Source organism: Colobus angolensis, unplaced genomic scaffold, assembly GCF_000951035.1.
Source record: "Colobus angolensis palliatus isolate OR3802 unplaced genomic scaffold, Cang.pa_1.0 Scaffold32, whole genome shotgun sequence".
In the NCBI taxonomy this organism is placed as follows: Eukaryota; Metazoa; Chordata; class Mammalia; order Primates; family Cercopithecidae; genus Colobus; species Colobus angolensis.
In genome coordinates, this window is record NW_012116488.1 from 5,011,351 (window position 1) to 5,028,770 (window position 17,420).

Below are 17,420 nucleotides of genomic sequence, written 5' to 3' on the forward strand. Positions count from 1 at the left end.
TGCCGGGCACTGCCGGCCGGCTCGCCCGCCGCACGCATCTGTCGCAGTTAAAAGCGCCGCTGCCAGAGCAAAAGCGCCAGTTTCTCTTCACTGTCCCCCTCCTCACTTTTCGGGCTCAAAAATGTGGCCCAGGCAGCCCCCTTGTGGCACGTGGGGGCGCCACAGACTCTTGGCTGGTGTCTGAAGAATTCAGACTGATTCCACCGCACCGTGAGTTGGCACAAATCTTCGGTGGCCCAACTCCTACCCGATGCAGAACTCTGTTCAGCGGCCTCTCTGAGTCGGGGGTACCTCTCCCCTCCCCTCTGCCTGTCGTCCACACCTCTCCCTTCTCCCTCCAGGAAGGAACCGAAGGAACTCTCCTGTTGAATATTGCTCTGACAAGCAGACAGGTGTCTGGCAACCGTGATTGTGGTGGTAGGGGAAGAGGGGGGCCAGGAAGGTGGTGGGAATGGGGGTTTTTCTCGAAATGATGTTTGGTTTCCATCTCTTATCTCACAGATGGGAAACCGAGGTGCGGGGAGGGCCATAGTCCCTGTCTGTGTCAGAGTCAAGGCTGGAGATCCTCTTGCAAGTCCAGCCTGGGGTATTTCCCTGAGGTGCTGGGGCGCCCTTAAGACGTGCCCCCTCTTCCCCCTCCCACTTGTCCAGCCCCAATCCCTCCAGATCTGGTTCTCCCCGTCCGGAAGCCCTGGAGGGCCCCTGGATGTTCTCCGTCCTCTCTAACTCACTGTCCACACAAACAAGCCCAGCCCCCTCCGTCTCTATCTGCAATCTACTTGCAGACAGGCAGGGCCCTCTCCACATCAGGTTAATAATGCCATTTTCATAAGCCTCTGCCCATAGGTGCTACCACCTAATTTTGAATCTGCCCTTCAAACGGATTGGGCCACAGAGGAGCTGGGATCTCAAGCACCGCTGGGAGGTGCTTATAACTAATCAATCCGTCCCCTGCCCACCCACACCCCCCAGCACTCGGCACAGCCTCGCTGAGCAGCCTTCAGCAGCAGGGTGTGGTGGGGAGCCTCAGATAGTCTGGGGTTCCATCCTGGCCCAGCCTCACACCAGCTGAGAGACGGTGAGTACGGGACTTTGCCTTTCTGTGCCTCAGTTTCCTCATCAATCTAATGGGGCTCATGAGACCAGTGTGCAGGGTTATTGCCCGGGTGAGTTCTTTGCAGACAGCCCAGTTCGGGACTTGGCTCCAAGATGGGGCTCCATAAATCTCCATGCCTGCATCCCCTCTTGATCACCTCGATTTCCAGTGACTTATTCCCTGTTTGTTTCCCCCACCAGACCGACTGAGCTTCGAGGACAGGAAGCCACCGGCATCACTTAATTCCCAGCCTCACGCTTGGGACTGGGCCCGGGGAAGGTAGGTACACTGCGGTGGCTTGGAGAATGAGTGCATGGATGGATGTCTATCCCATAGTCTATGGGATGCCTGGACCCCGCGGGGTTTCTCCTCCCCAGATCCCTCCCTGTCTAAGCCGGCCCTTCAAGGAAGCCACCGGGAAAAATGTTCCTTTATGCCTTCATGCTTTACCCTTCATGCTATTATATACAATGCAAATTCTCGGTCTATTAAATGCAGATGTGGGCTCTGCATGTTATTTCTGCTGCCTGCTGTATCTACTGTGAGTTCCGCAGGCCAGGGGCTGCCTCCGGCTGACTTGATTTGTGCAATTAAGCCAGCAGAGGGGACTCTGCCAGGAGAGGTTCCCGTTTGTATTGGGAGTGGGGTCTTGAAAGGCCAGGTTGTTTTCTCTCTTGCGACACTTGTTACATACCTCTCTCCCTCCCTGGGTCCCACCGTCTACTCCACAAGCATTTATGAAGTGTCTGATGTGTGCAAGCCTACACTTATCTCATTTAGTCCTCACTTCAAGCCGGTGACGGAGAAACTCTCATCTCCATTTCACAGGGGAAAAACTGAGACTCTGAAAAAGTAAAGGGAATTGTCTCGCAGCTAGAGAGCAGGGAGTCAAGCCGGTCTGTCTGGCTCGGGAGCCCCCAGCCCTGCCGCAGCTGCCTACTGCTGCTGCTGCTACTGCAGGGCTGACCAGGGCTGGCCGAGAGGCCAGCAGCTCCTGCAGAAAAGGCAGGGGGCTGCATAGACAGCGTTCTCCCTGGCAACTGGAAAAGGGGCCATAGAAAACCGGAGAGGGCTTAGAAGCCACTGAACAGATAGACACAGAGCAGCTGGCCCCAGGAGGGGAGCACCACGCCCTCCCCTGGGCTTTTAGCAGAACAGCAGGGCAAAGGGCTTTGTCCCAGGTCTAAAGGAGCAGAGACAGAGGTGTTAGGACAGGTGTAGAGGCCCCCAAACCTGTTCCCACCATTGGTGGGGGTTTTGCCATTCAGCACAGAAAGGAGATGACTGAAAAGAGAGGGAGCCTGCAGCCTGCAGAGATCAGAGGGCAGAGGGGGCAAGGAGGCTGCCGCACAGCCGAGGAGGCAGATGCAAAAGACAGGGGAGGGCTCCGCAAAGCAGCTCTGTGTGCGAGCCCTGAGCAGGCTGCTTGGGGAGAGAGGGAGCTCCCTGTTACAGGAGGCATCCGAGGGGAGAGAGGCAGGCCGGTGCTTGGCTGAGGAGGCTGCAGCATGGTTTCCTGCCCGGGCTGGTGGCCCACATGTTTAGGCCTTTGAGAAGCTCCTAGAGCATCAGCTCCCGAGCAGGCGAGCAGGCAAGTGAGCGAGGCAGCCAGAGGGGACCAGGCAGGTGTCAGTGTGAGACAATTTGGCCTCTCCCAAGCAGCTTGCCCTGGGCTAAATGGCAAAGGCACAGAGATGGTTGACGGGGTGCCTCTGTCCCAATAAGGCAATGAGGGAGAGGAGCAGAGAATGGGGGTGAGTGCCCGGGGCTGGTGGGGAGAAGTGGGGACTGTCCTGCAGCCAACTCCCCTCTTGAGGGCCAGAACACCTAGAGTGGCCAAGCACCTGCTCTGGCTCCTGGGCCCACAGAGGCTGGCCTGTGTCCTCTCTGGGGCAACAGGCTGGCAGAGTGAGTGGAAGGAGCAAGGGGGTCTGGCAGGTTGAGGGGCCCTTATCTGGAGGCTGAGCAGCAACCACAGATGCAGCCAGCTGCCAGCCTGTGACTTAGATGTTCTGGGGACTCATGAAAGCTCCTCACACAGTAACCGGGCTAGGGGGCCTGCCTGCTGATGAATGCAGCCCACACTGGAGTCAGGAGCTGTCTCTCCTGGCCCATTCACAGGGGTTCAGTTCCCAGGAACTGTGGGTAGGACAGAGCCTTTATTAGGGGACCTCTGCTAGACAAGCCTCTGTTTTGCAGTTTCTAAAGGAGTTTTCTTGCCTTTGTTCCCAGTGCAGGCATTCAGCATGTGCGTGTGTGTGCACATGTGTGTGCGTGTGCGTGTGTGCATATGGGGGATGACTGCGAGGCCAGCCAGGGCTCCTTGTCTGTGAAATGCCCAAGGTCCTCAGGGGCAGAGATGCACTTCCATGGGGCAGAAAAATTTTAAGGAGGACAGAGTCATTCAATAATGGAGCCCGTCCTCACTGCCGCCTCATTGTCCTGCTCCTAACAACCCAATCTGTCAGCCCTGGGGTTGCCACAGCTGCTCCGACCCGCCGTGGGGGGGCAGCATCGTGTTGCAGGTGGAGCACGCAGGCTGGTTTCCCTTCCTGGCTAGCAGACAGACAGACTGCCCTGGCAGCTCAGTTAGGCACTGCAAACGCTTCGGGAAAAACTGTTTGTTTCTCGGAGCCTCTGTTTTTGTTGGTTTTTGTTGGTGCTGTTGTTTTAACCTATTAAAGGGTTGATTTGAAGCTGCAGGTGTGAAAATGTTTGGGAGAGTGACGTTTACATGTGTGACATAAATGGGGGAGGGGGCACAATGCAGGGTGCAGAACAAGAGGCACCCACATGGGAAATTCTGTGAACAGGGATTTCTGGTTCAGGACAGCTGGCGGTGCAGAAAGGGTTCTGGAGGGCTTTGGTGTAGATGTAAAAAGTTACCAACCCAAATCCCTATTTAGAGGCAGAAGTCACAGGGTAGCAAGCCCTTTAGCCCCTGCCAGACACAGAGAGGACACTCCCCCTATACTCCTTTTTGCTCTAGCTCCCTTGCACTGTGCTTGAGGAAGTTAGGAAATGGGTTTCTGGCATGAAGCACAGGGTTAAATTGCAGAGACCTGGACAGCTCTACATACGGCCGCAGAGAAATAGCCCCAGTGTCAGACATGTGGCCGACCAGGCTCACGCTCCTGAGTAAACAAATCAAAAATTTCGGAGAGTGGAGCCTTTGTTCACAGTGGCCGAGGAGGTTCCCTTTTGTGTAAAAGGCAACGTGCAAGTCATACTTCCACTAGGTAAGGCTGTACCAACACACAAAAAGCTCATTTAGCCTGAGCCCAGCCCAGGGAGAATTTTCTGTGAAATTTAGGAGAAGTCAGGTTTGGCCAGAAGTTTTTCCAGGAATTAAGAACCTCTGGAGACTGTAACCACTGTTCCTTCCGAGCGACCCTTGCCAAAGTCTATAAAATATGAGCCTCGAAAAATCTGCCTGAGGAGAAGTCTGACTTTTTATATGTTATTTACATAAAAATAAACTCTCACCAAACTTTTCGGGAAAGCCCGATTAAAAGTGGTAGGGCAGCCCCTTCCCTGGCCCCCAGGTGTTCAAGAAAGCACACCTTTCCCTGGGAAGGTGTCTGGGAGGGGGGCGAGTGTCAGCTTTTATTTCCCCCTCACGCTCTCTCTGGCATTTTTGTTTTCCTCTGTTGGGTCTCCCTACCCTGAAAGGGAGCGGCTGCCTGTCTCAGGGAGGGGGTTAAGCATTTCGTGGCAGGGTAAGATGGGGAGAGCTACCGAGTTTTGCCGGGTACTGCGTGTTGGCTACTGTGCTGGATGATTTATTTGCGTTATTTCCTCATTGAGATCCCAACAGCCCTGTGTGAGAGAGATTATGAGTCTTTTTTTTTTTTTTTAATATCAGAAAACCAAGGCACAGAAACACTTGGGGATTTGCCAAGGACACACAACTCGAGTCTATTCTGTAGCTGGGCCTGTGCTCGGGGTGGCTGGCTTCCTGCAATGCCTCCTTCTCCCCTCCCCTGGGAGAGAAAAAAAGGGACCAAAAGCCCAGAACACTGCCAGTGGCTCCTATTACTCCTGACAAGCTCCCCTGGGGGATGCTGCCTTGGCCTCAGAGCCCCTCTCCCCCAAAGCCTATGCTCTTTCTAGAATATGACTGTGTCCCAAAGGTCCAAGCACTCACTCTCAGCCCTGTCCTTCCCCAGAGCCCCTCATCGTTACTCCAGTCATCATGTGTCCTCCTCCTGTTCTAGGACCAGACCCGTTTACCTCTGGCAAGAAGGAGCCATAATGGCAATCAGCCATTTCCAAGCTGTAACCATATCCCAAACCTCATCCCCAGAACTCACAACACTGAGACGCTACTCCTGCACCATGGACCCCATGACCCTGGGTTCTGGGGCCCTGCACAAGGCAGGCATCAAGGGAACTTGCTATAGCGCAGGCTGGGGCAGGTGGGGGTGCCAGCCTGAGCCCCACCCAGACAGGTGTTTGCAGCTTTACAACACTGCAGACTTACCCAGCGCCACAGGGCAGATGACACGATCCTCTGACACTGCCCATCTGCCCATCGGTGCAAGAAAGAATTAGAGGTGGTTTTCACTGAGGCAAAGTCAGATGCAGGCAACACTGGGGGTGCCCAGGGCTTCTAGAAAGGGACAAAGGAAGGGGAGTGATTAACAGTTGGCTAGTTTTGTCAATTCTAGAAAAATGCCAAACTTTCCCTTTAACTGGGAAAAAAATGTCAATGAGGCATCCCAATTCCAGGGCCAGGATTTTTGAACACAGTATTTTGGGGGGCACATCTAACTTTGGGCTCCCCAGCAGGGATATTTCAAGTCTGCCCTTTAAGGCCGGAGAGAAGCTGGCTGAAAAGGCATGGCCAGGCGAAGCGTAAGAAGCAGGGAGCCCGCTGAGGAACAGGTAGCCCCGTGGGGATGAGGCGCGCCTAGCAGGGAAATGGCAGTGGGGAGGGGCTGAGGCTGGCGAGTTCTAAGCCAGACCCTAAAGGGTCTTCCATGCCAGGATAAGGCCTTATTTTTTGGACCCCATCCCGGAAGCTCCAGGAAGTCAGATGGAGGCTTTAAAGCAAGACAGTAACAAGGTCAAAACGCCATGTTAGAAAGATTACTCAGTGAAAATAAACTTTTGCATACAATTTAACCCACCACCCCATCTCTAAGAAGCTGGGGAAAAGGAACAGTCGAGGATGTGTTTACAGATTTAGCTGCAAGAATGCTCACTGCAGTGTCGTTGGTAACAAAAAAAAGGCAAACAGCTTAGATCTCTTTTATCGGGCATCAGTTGAGCAGAATCTATTAATTAAAACCTCAATTTGTGACACGCTTCCTCACTGATCTGCGTAAGGACCATTTTTATTTTATGTATTCTTTTTTAAAAGCTAATTTAATGAACACCTATGAATCTGTGACCCACCCTGACGGCTAGGACTGTGACCAAAGCTTCTATCTGCACATTCTCCTCCCCCAGAGCACTTTCAGCTGAGATTTTCAACAGCAGAAAAGAGTGTAATCAACAATGGTGCATACATACCATGGAATATTAAACAGCTCTTAAAAGGAATGAACCAGCCAAGACCTATTGTCTTCTAATGGACCTCAGTATTTTGTGCAGAACTGGATTAATCATGATCTTTTGTTCATAAACACTGTCTCATCATTGGTCCAGAAAGGCCGCCTTTTATTTTGCTAATTTATGCACTCATATATTCATTTATACTAATGTCATAAACACTCATGAGCCCACTCCCCAAACCCATATCTCAGCAATTACTTACACCTGCTGCCACAATTCACCCCCACCAGGGTAAAGGACCTGAGGCTTTCATGCCAGCAGCAAGGTGGTTAAATAAACTCTGGTGTGTACAGCTCACAGGATACTGAGGTGTTGTTATAAGGAATAGTGTTGATCTTTATTATCTCTAAGCAGACTCTTGAAGGAAGAAACACGAGCTGCTGCGAGAGGAAATGTACACTATGATATAGTTTATGTAAAAAATAAAGTCATAGATTTTAGAGGTATATTTATCGACATATGCAAATGCACAGAAAAAATATCTGGAACCAGATGCCTGAAACTGAGAAGAGCAGTTAATTTGCTGGGGGGTGGTGGGGAGGGATGGAGGGACGCATTAAAGATGGCTTCATCTGCAGTCGTTGATTTTTACTAATGCATGTATTAATTATCAATCTATTTCTTGCATAATTAGAATAAACATTTTGTGGGGGGGGATTTAATTTGTTCGCTTGTGGGTTGTTTTTGTTTTTGTTTCTGTTTTTACAAATACAAAGCAAAGGGCATGTTTGCTGACGGATTGGGAGTGGGTACATACGCCCAGAGCAAGTTCTGCAGACACAGGGGATTTATTTTATCGCAAATGTCTTTTTTAAAAAATATCTATATGCTCTCACTGGAGTCCCAAGCCTCCAAGCAGCCTGTCACTGACATGGGGCCAGCAGGTGTGTGCCCAGGGCTGTGATTTCACCACCCACCGTCCCAAATCCCTGCCAAGCTGCCCAGCACCCACAGGGGAGCGGTTTACTTTTTGGTCTTTAAGAGGACCCGAAAGCCAATGCCCTCGCCGGTGTTCTTGGAGATTAGCCCAGTGGAATGAGACCTCGGGGGAATGTGACACGAGATAGGGCCAGGCGGTGGGGACACGGACCTCTAGAGAGCTGCGGCCCGGCGGCTCACATTCATAGCCGAGCAGGCTTGCTGGTAAGAAGCTGGGGCCTCACCGCGCCCCTTGACAGCTTGATTCCTGTGCAAAACACACGCATGTTTCCTCCCGACTCTAACCTAGAGGGACTGTGGCTAAACGGCACTGGCATTTCTAACTGTCAGCTGCAGGAGAACGGGAAGGAACCTTGTCCACCCTAGCCCACCCCCACATCCAGGGGAGGCACCCCGACTCCCATCAGAAGCCCCTCTGTCCCCAGCTCCTGCTTACACACGAAGCTCCTGCTTACACACTAAGCTTCAGGCCCCTTGCAGCCATCATAGGCTCTCAGAATCCTCAAACAGGCACAGGTTTACACGCGCAACAAGGATGTGACAAGCACACTCCCATCTACATAGAAAGGCACCGAGGCTCCCAGACACCAAGAAGACAAAACCAAGCCCACTTTACACCCAGTCAGTTGACACCCTCGTCCTGCTCAGTCTCCATCCTCACAGATCAGTCATTGGTTAATCGGTTAAATGTCTCCCCTCTCGCTGAGCTAAGGCAGACAGAGGCCTCTGAGAACTTCTTTCCCCTCTGCCAGGCAGAGACCTATTCTCAACCATTACTTTGTGCAGAAGAAATCTGAGACAGGTTAAGCAGCCCTCGGCCTACATGCCTCGCTCTTAATCACCTTTCCTGCATGTAAGGCTCCACTGTTTATTACCTAGCATTTTATTTTAGACTGGGTTTGGTTCCTGTGAAAACCTTGAGGTGATTGCCATAGTTTTGCAAATATAATTTTTTTTTTTTTTTTTTTTTTTTGAGACGGAGTCTTGCTCTGTCACCCAGGCTGGAGTGCAATGGTGTGATCTCGGCTCACTGCAACCTCTGCCTCCCGGGTTCAAGCTATTCTCATGCCTCAGTCTCCTGAGTAGCTGGAACTACAGGCATGCGCCACCACGCCCAGCTAATTTTTTGTATTTTTGTAGAGACGGGGTCTCACCATGTTGGCCAGGCGAGTCTCAAACTCCTGGCCTCAGGTGATCCACTCGCCTTGGCCTCCCAAAGTCCTGGGATTATAAGCGTGAGCCACCACACCCAGCAAATATGAAATATTTTTATGGTAAATAAAAATGCAGTGCCCAGACTGAGGTTACCTGCATCCAACCTGCAGGCTGGGGTAGCCCCAGTTGGAGACATTCCACTCCTCTCAAAGTCCACATAAACCCAGCCAGTGCCAATGAAAGATATGCCATTGCCTCAAGAAAATGCCCTCTGCAACCTCATGTCACCCTTCCCCTCCACCCCAACCCGGCTCCCCACATCTTCCCTTTGGATTCCAAAAAATGAGAAGGGCTTGCAAAAGGGCCATTTGGGGGCAGATCCACCTAAAATAGGTGACTTTTCTACATGTGTTGAGCATCTACTATGTGCCAAGCATTTTCTGTTTTATTTCCTTTAAGGTATCGATCAAGGCAACTCTTGAAAGTTGCATCCCCATCCTACGTAAGACGGGGAAGATGATTTATAGCCACACGTCCACAGTCATCCATCTCCCCCAAGCACAGCTCGCCCTATCTGACCCCCACAGTCATCCATCTCCCCTAAGTAGACCCTGGCCTTTCTGACCTCCAGGTAGACCCCCTGAGCCCCGTCCCAGATGCCCCCATGCACATCTGTATATCATGGTGATAAACTTTAACACCACCCTTGGTTTCACATAGCAGAGAAACAAGAGTAACAGGGTTATTGGGTTTCTGGATAATATACTGTGTTAAGGTTATATGACCCTGACTCCTCTCAGACCCCATCTCCCAATAGGGACTATCGGGTGGAAGAGAGAAGAGCGCACATACCTGGCAGGGCACTTCCAAGCGAGTCTGGAAGGCTGGTCTTCTTCAAAGTCAGACTAACAGGGCCCCTCACCCCTCCAAGCCAGGTGCTATCCTGGGGGCAGCAGGACTGGGCCATGCCCTGGCCTCAGAAACCCCCGAACCCACTGCCCACTGGGGGCAGTGAGCCTCAGCTGCAGAATGAAGGGCTTGAGTTAGTTCCATTCTAAAGAATCTATAAATTTGCAAATTGTTGAAATTTACACATTAGGACAAGCAATCTAGTTTTTCAGACCTTTTGATTTGGTCCTGGGCCAGGCATCTGCTCCCTTCCCAGGAGAAAGCAGCCATCTCCCCTTCACACCACCTGGGAGGGCGAGAAGAGAAACTGGTCACTCGTTGGCACGGCCAAATGGCATCTTGCCTCTCTGAGCCATTGTCCCAGGCCTCACCTGCTGCCAGCAGCCCTACTGTGTTTCGAGGGAAGGACAGGACAAAGGAATCACCAGTGCAGATTAATATGAGGGAGCAGGACAAAAACCCCATGGGGTCACAGTGTATGGGGACCCAAGGTGGAAAGGATGACCAGCCTGGGGCGCAGCCACTTAGAATGGTGCATGCAGGTGGCGGGGTCAGGAGGAAGGAGTTGCAGCTCCGGAAGCTAAATTAAGATTTACTCAGAATCCAACAGAGGCCGGGGTCCAGACTCAAATACACATTTTTTTTCTTTTTTTTTTCTTTTTTTTTTTTTTTTGGTTTTTGTTTTTGAGACGGAGTTTCACTCTGTTGCCCAGACTGGAGCCCAGTGGCATGAGCTCGGCTCACTGCAGCCTCCATCTCTCAGATTCAAGTAATTCTCCTACCTCAGCCTCCCAAGTAGCTGGGATTACAGGCGCATGCCACCACGCCCAGCTAATTTTTGTATTTTTAGTAGAAACAAGGTTTCACCGTGTCAGCCAGGCTGGTCTCGAACTCCTGACCTCAAATGATTTGCCTGCCTCGGCCACCCAAAGTGCTGTATTACAGGTGTGAGCCACCCCACCCAGCCAGACTCACATAAACTTTCCTATCCATTTGCTAGAGAGCAAAATGGGCATCCACCAAGGGCAGGAGGCTTCCAGGAGCTGAAGAGCAAGGCTGCAGGGCCATGGCCAGCGAGGATGCCAGTGAGGCTGACGCTCTGACTGGACTTAGTCCTTGCCCAGTCCAGGTTATTAAAGTTAGCATGGGCCCGGGTGGGTGGATGTATGTCCCAGGGCCTCGGATTCCGCTTCTGAAAAATGGGGATTATAAAAGGAAGGCCCTCACAGCTTCTTAGAAGGATTGAAAGAGTGAAAACCTGTAAAATGCTGAAAGCAGCAGTTGGCACATAGTAAGCACTCAGGAAGCATCACGGAGGCCCCCAGCGTAGCCACCTGGAAAAGAGAAGCTCGCAACAGAAAGGCACACAAGCAGAGCAGGCGGGAAGACTGTGTGTGTGCGCTGTGGCTGCTACTGTAGAAAACGTATGCATATCAAAAAGACTGGACTTTCATAATTAAAGAAACAAATGTGTTCAATAACTTTTTAGTGAGCAGCAAGGATCAAGTGGCACAGGACGGGAGGAGATCCACTTGAACGCTTGCAGCCCACATCAAGGTAAGATGTGGGGCAGAGGTCCCATGTCGACCTCCCCCAGGGATCGGGTGGGCGGGCAGGGGAGGTGGGGCAGTGAATGGGATGGGCTGGTACTCAGGACAAGGGTTAAAGGGTTCATTTGTCTGTAAGCAAAAAACGTAACATGGTGGTGAGTACTCAAAGCCTCTATTCAAATACTTGAGCAGCTATAATTAGCAGGTCCTGGGCCAGCTGTCCTGTCCCTCCTCCAACACCAAATAAGCTAGAATGAGTTGGGAGTGACAGCAAGCACCTTTGGGGGAGATGGAGGCAGACAGTGAGGCCCCCACTCTTGTGGTCTGGATGCCCCCCAGGCCACGAGGCTGGCAGTATCAACACCATGGAATGAAGATGGCATATCTGGCCCTAAAGGTCCTGACAGGTCCCCAAATGGCAACTGCCAAACCCACTCTGGGCACCTGCTCCTGCCCTCACCATCTACCAGGGGAGAAAGGAGAAACCTGTCTTTAAACCCTGCCTCTGTCTCTCCGGGGCCTTGTGCCAGCACCTCACTCTCCAAATCTCAGTTTAACTCTGTAAGACAGCGGCACATCCCCTAACTCGTTAGGAGCAAAGTCAGTTTTAGGGGTGAGTGGCTAGAATCATGCCTGACACAGAGCAGGTACTCAGAGACTCATTAGAATATATCTAACCGTCTCTTTCTGGGTCACATTCCGTCTTCCGCACGTACCCCTCACCAACTCCAGTCATCAGCCCGCCCCTCCCGGGGAAGGTCTTGTGCCCTGGGTCCATGCACCATTGTCGCTGATAATTATGGCTCCAGAGCAGCCGCTTCACCCTGCTGGACTCCAGTTTACTCATCTCCAAGCAGGGCATTGTCCCCTTGTGGGGTTAATGGGAAAATTAAACTTGACACCATGCATGAAATGCTGTCCAAATCTTCACCGTTCCGATTACAGCGGGTGTTCTGGAAGTAATAATTGTAAGAATTCTAATGACAGTAGCTATCCCTGACTTGTCCATAGCATTTACAGTTTACAAAGAGCTTCACACACCCGTCTTCCCTGGGAAGGAGGTGCTCCTCCTACCTTTCTGCAAGTTGAGAAACTGAGGTTCTGCCAGGTTAGCCAGCCTCTCATCTGCCTCCTGCCCTCATTCTAGTTCCACCAGGCCCCGAGGGGGGGCCCTCCTTGTTTGCCTTGAAGTCTTCACCTTCCTACTCTAAGAACAGCCACACTCTTAGGCCTGCAGCCACCTGGGCTCCTCCATGCAGCGAGAGTAGAGAGAACCTGCTCTCTACTCTCGCCCAGAATAGAGAGACAAGCAGGTTCCACTCTTATACCCCTCCCAGCCCAGGTTGGAAAATCAAGACAACCCATTAGAAGGGACCACATGGTCTGTGCTTTCAACCATTGCTCAGATCTGGCAACCTCTGTTTAAATGAGACAATATGATGACCCCAATTTATAGGAGCAGCTGGTGGAACTAAGGCAGCGATGGGTGTCCCTGAGCTCCACCTGTTGGGCCAGCCACCTCCTCTCATTACTGTTTCCCAGGGCCCCCCACAGGCACCTCTCAGGAACCCCAGAGCTACAGGAGCACATCGAGAAGACCACTGCTCAAACCCTCCCTGCAGACATGGGGAAACTGAGGACCTGGGAGAGGAAGGTCACGTTGACAGTCAGTGCCCATCTAGGCTAGGAGGCTGGTGCAGGCCTGTCCCTGCCCACTTGCCTTGAAAGGCAAGATCAGCCTCAGGAGCAGGTGATTGGCCCCGCTGATTTGGGCAAGACAAGGACAAGCTCACCCGTTACCCCGCGCACAGCCCCTCCCGCAGGCGGCACACGCCCCTTCCCAGGGTTATTCTGGGCAGAGTGATCCAGCTGCCCCCTGGAGCTGCCAGTCAAGCGTGGAGGGGGCAGGGACACCGCGGCAGGAGTGCTGCTGGGCCCAGGCACTGCCTGTCACCTCAGTGGCTTAGCAAGGTGAGGGGCTGGGGGTCCCTCTACAGAAGACCCCTAGCCTGCTGGGTGGTTTGGGATTTAGACACACCCTGGGGACAGCCTAGTTCTACTGTAACTCCCTGTTCCTCCTTCCAAAGACTCAGTTTCCCCATCACTACGATGAAGTCTGAGGCCCATGGGGCCTGGCGTTCAAGGACCTTGGTCCAGACCATAAGGGAAGAGAGGGAATGTCCGGGACTGGGCTGCCCTCGGCCGAGATGCCAGCAGCCTCCCACCCTGTAAGGCTCAAGTCGTCTGTAGCCACAGTTAGGGCTGCGCAAAACTGAAGGGTCCCAGGGGGAAGGACTCCAATGTAAGCTATGCCAGGCCAGCACGCCCCGGCAGACTCCACAGTCCACTGGGACCCCCGGGACCCAACCCAAGCTCCTCATGAGGCCCTCAGGAAGCTCCCAGGAATCTCACCAGCCTCCTCACCCACTCCCACCGAATGAGCCATCCTTGACGCTTGTTCATACCAGGGAAATCAGGAAGACTTCCAAGCCTTAAGCTGCCATGGACACATTTTAACCTTGACATGAGTTCAAGGAAATAATAATAATAATCAATAACTAATAACAAACCCTCCCAGGATCCTTGCATGCCCACCCTCACTATGACGCTACGCCTTCCATCCACAGGAAGCCAGAGCAGGCCAGGCAGCAGAGGCAGCTGCTGGGGGTATTCACTTTGAGGCCACTTCACCCCTAAGACCCAGTAGCTATGATCCTCAAACCCAAGGAGCTCTGAGCACCACCTACACGGAGGCCAAGATGGACAAGGATCTTCACCTGACACCCATCCTGGCCACCCAGAGAGCCAGGGGCCCCAGGTGTGACTGGGCTAATTTCTGGAGACTAGGAGAGGGGGCATGGCCAGCATTCCAGAGAACCCACATCTCCCCTACTCCCCTTTCCATCCTCACAGCCTCTCTGCTCCTCACCAGCTTCACCTTCCTCCTCAGCCCCCCAGCCTCCCACCCTCCTCCCCTGTCCTCACCTCTCCCCTAATTCCTCCACCCCGGCCCCCCGCCCCAGGCTCAACTCTGCTCCTAAATATCCTCTCATCTCCTCTTCCAAGCTCTATTTTTAAAATCAGATTTCCTTTACTGTACAGGCGAGCTGACAGAGAGAGGTATTTGCCGAGGGATTTGTCCCCCCCATGGCCCCCCCACACCCAACCCTTCATAGACACACGTTGGCAGCCCTGACCCAATGGGCCACTGGCTCAGAGGCAAGCAAGGAGCTGACCCGACCGAGGCTCTGGGCACTGAAGGTGGTGAGGCTGGGGCGTCTGTCTCTGAGTGTTGGGGGGGAAGAGGGTCCCACTCGAAGACCTCAAAGGCAATTCTGACCCCAAACCAGGTGCATTATATGCTGGGCTTCTTTTTTTTTTTTTTAAATAAGGTGGGAATTTTCAAATCAATAGATATTTCTTAAAGAAATTGTCATGAGATTTGAGAACAACACGTATTGAGCCACATTTGAAGGACTGAGAATATGATTTCTGCAAAGCCCAGAGGAGAGGTAGGGCCCAGGCTTTGGCAGGCCGGCTGGTAGGCAGTTGAAACCAGATGGGAATCCCAGAGTGCCCATCTAAAGCCAGAATTTGGAGGCCCGACAGGCCCTGACAATGCCCAAAGCCCTCCCAGAGAGGCAGATGCTCCGCAGGTGTGGAGGGAATCCCCTTGCCCTGCTTCCAAGGCCCCTCACTCACCTCCAGGGGAGTATTCGTCTCCAGGACATGAGTCACATCTCCTTCCTAGTGATGACCTGCAAGGTGGGTCTGCCTCCATTTCCCTCCATCGGGTATCAAGCACCATGCCTAGCCCAGAAAAAGAATCAGGACATGCTGCTGTATGAATTAATTAATTATGGGCAGAGGGACTTGGTTAAGAAAAAAACAAAGAAACGAAACATTTGGGGACAATAAAATCGAAATGCATTTGGAGTTTGGAGAATGGGAAACTCAGTCTTGTCAGAGAGAAGCATGAGGAACAGGAAATGGAAGCTGGAAAGTGTAGATGGTGAAAAGGTCTGGTTTCATGCGAAAAGAACTTCAGCTTTACAGTTTAAGTAAAGAAGAGCAATCTAAAGATTTTCAATATAGGAAATACTTGGTCCAATTTTCATTTCATGCTCAGGCATTTAGATTTTATGTTGAGGACATGAAATCTGACAGGTTTGAAGCTAGGAGTGCCATGATTAAAAGTGGGTGCCCTGCTAAGATAGTGAGGCTTTTTGTCGTGATGAAAACACGTTAAGATTTTAAGCAAGAGTTTCATAATTTGAGTTTCCTGGGAAGAAATCTGGACTTTGTTTTAAGGGATGACAGGATCAAAGTTTTATATCATGCTAAGGAGTCTGGATTTTTGCCAAAGGGTTTTAAGAAATGTGATGATGAGATTCTTGCTTGTGGGAGATAAGTATGCAGAAAAACATGATAAAATATATTTTACGGGTAACTGCTTTGGGATTCACATTACAAGTAACAAGGAAACACTGGAAATTGTAAAAGAAAAGTAACGGCCACCAATTTAACAGACATGTGCAAACATTTTGACTTTCAGTCCTGGGAGAGTGCCAATTTCAACCCACAGAGCTTGCCTAGGAGGTGTAATTAATGTTGACACCGAAATTGAAAGATTTTAATCAGAGAAGTTAAATGATCAATATTGCAAATATGAAAAGAAATTTGGAATTTATTTTGAGGCTCCAACATGATTAGATTTTTGCACACGCCTAGGAATTTGATTTAGCCAATAAATCTTTCTAACAGAGTGGCCTGGTGAGTTTTTTATGTTTGATAAATAGTATGCAGTGAATTACAAAATAAAATTCACATTTTATGCTAAGAATTTTGACTTCCATTTACAATTAAGAGGAGTTATAAGATCAAATTTTATATATTATCCTAGGAAGTGTGAATTTTATTTTAAGGGATGACATAATCAAATTTTTATAATTTGGGATTTAATCCAATAAAGGGCTGAAAGCAGTAACAGGATGAGATTTGGGGTTTTTTAACAGACCATCCTGAGAGAAATTACATGGTAAAATGTTGCATTTTGCGTTAAGTAGTTGGGACTTTATGTTACAGGCAATCAAGAAACTTCGAGAAGTTTTCAGTTGAGAAGTTACATGCTCAAACAAGTGCATTTTGGCACAGCTAAGAGACAGGCTCTCTGTGATAAAGATGATAGGATCAGATTTTGCTCATATGCTAAGGAGATGTGATTTTACATGAGAGTTGAAAGCATTCAAGTGTTGTATTTGGAAGGGGTGGGGGATGAGCTCATTGAGCTCATTGTTGAAATCTTATGCAGAGGCGTTTGGATGTCAGCCAGTAAAGAGTTTTAAGGAGTAAATTGATGAGAGTTTTGTCTCCAGAGGAATTGGATTGTAAACATATTTTAAGTTAAGGTGTCTGGATTTGATGAACCAGATAATGAATAAGCATGGGAACACTCCTAAGCAGAGGCATCCCCGAGGCACGAGGGCACCCAGGCTGGACTCCACGCTGAGGAGACAGGTCATTTATAGACAGAGCATGTTTTTATAAAAAGAAGTTATATGATTAAATTTACATAGCATGCTAAGAAGTTTGGACACTATTTTGAGGGATGACAGGATTACATTTTTATGCCATGCTAAGGAATTTGGACTTCAGCCATCAAGATAATTTTTTTTTTTTTTTTTTTTTTTTGAGAGGGAGTCTCCCTCTGCCCGGGACTCTGCCCAGGTCGGAGTGCAGTGGCACAATCTCGGCTGACTGCAACCTCCCAGGTTCAAGCGATTCTCCCACCTCAGCCTCCAAGTAGCTAGGATTACAGGCATGAGCTACTATTCCCAGCTAATTTTTGTATTTTTAGTAGAGACGGGATTTTACCATGTTGGCCAGGCTGGCCTTGAACCCCTGACCTCAAGTGATCCACCTGCCTTGGCCTCCCAAAGTGCTAGGATTACAGCTGTGAGCCACCACACGTGGCCCATTAAGAGATTTTTAAGGCAGTAACATGGCAGAAATTTTGTCTTGGGTAGTCAGAGAAATTTTATAGTAAAATGTATTGTTCTATGCTAAAAATAATTAGACCTTATCTCATAGGTGATTAAGAGATAGAATAAAGCTTTAAGCAGAAGTTATAAGAGCAAATTCGTGTATCTTGCAAGGGAGTGTGACCTTTTTATTTTGAGGAATGACATGATCAGAATTTTATATCATGTGAA

At 50.5% G+C, this 17,420-nt stretch overlaps 1 long non-coding RNA gene across 1 annotated transcript in view; it reads right to left on the reverse strand.

Moving 5' to 3' along the window:
• The window catches only part of LOC105518459, a 12,311-nt gene extending 2,438 nt beyond the window's left edge, over nt 1–9,873 (reverse strand). The window contains exons 1-2 of the long non-coding RNA XR_001002830.1: nt 9,602–9,873; nt 5,580–5,708 (exon numbers count right to left, since the gene is read on the reverse strand). This is a non-coding gene — a long non-coding RNA (uncharacterized LOC105518459). The remainder of the gene's footprint in view (nt 1–5,579; nt 5,709–9,601) is intronic.
• Between the last annotated feature and the right edge of the window lie 7,547 nt (nt 9,874–17,420).